At 48.9% G+C, this 820-nt stretch overlaps 1 pseudogene; it reads right to left on the reverse strand.

Annotated features, from left to right (window-relative positions):
- Positions 1 to 208: 208 nt before the first annotated feature.
- On the reverse strand, positions 209 to 308 carry LOC140208825 (U6 spliceosomal RNA; annotated as a pseudogene).
- Positions 309 to 820: the final 512 nt, after the last annotated feature.

Consider the following 820-nt stretch of genomic DNA (forward strand, 5'->3'; position numbering starts at 1 on the left):
TCGGTTGCCGGAGAAAGTCTCATGTCTGTATCTATCTTGGAACTGGTATCGATGTGCGGCCCACATGGGCAGAGGAGGGATGCCACATGCAATAGAACAGCAATGGTATGCGCCAGGAATAACACCAGTCATTGCTGAGGTTGTGAAAAGATGTGCCATCTGGGCAAAATACTAAGGCCCCAGGTCCGGCCACAGACGACCATATGCCTATGCCTGAGTTCACTTTTGAGAATTTGCGTGTCATCCTTGCGCAGGGGCCATGCTAATCTTCTCTGTATCGTACCATAGCTGCAAAGAATCGAAACTATCTCATGTGTGGGCTGACTATCTTAGGCAACAGTACAACAGATGGGTTTAATGCTCTCAACCGAGAACTGGCAGAGCTGCTGCTGTATGCTCAACAGACTCGCTATGCCGTTGACTATGAACTTGCCCAACAAGGAGGGGTCTGTGCCATAGCAGGAGATAAATCTACCACCCATGTCAGGAACGAGTGGTATATTATTTCCTATGCTATAGGTGAAATATGTGATTGCATGGATGGCTTCACGCAGGGGCCGGCGAGCTGGTGGGACTGGCTTACTGGCTGGTTCTCCAGCTGGAGGTTGTGAATCATCCATGGAGTTATAATAATTGTAGTGTTATGTCTTCTCGGGTGCTGTATATGTGGAGCATTAAGGCCGTGTTGTTATCAGTGGATCAAACATATTGTAAATCCTTTAGGCACCCCAGTAGTTCCCCAGATGTTGGGGTCCATAGCCAGTGAAGAGCATTGGCTGGGGGTGAAAGTGTATCCGAGAAGCGACTGTCCCTTCCCTGA

The sequence above is a fragment of the Mobula birostris genome, chromosome 13 (genome assembly GCF_030028105.1).
Source record: "Mobula birostris isolate sMobBir1 chromosome 13, sMobBir1.hap1, whole genome shotgun sequence".
Classification (NCBI taxonomy): domain Eukaryota; kingdom Metazoa; phylum Chordata; class Chondrichthyes; order Myliobatiformes; family Myliobatidae; genus Mobula; species Mobula birostris.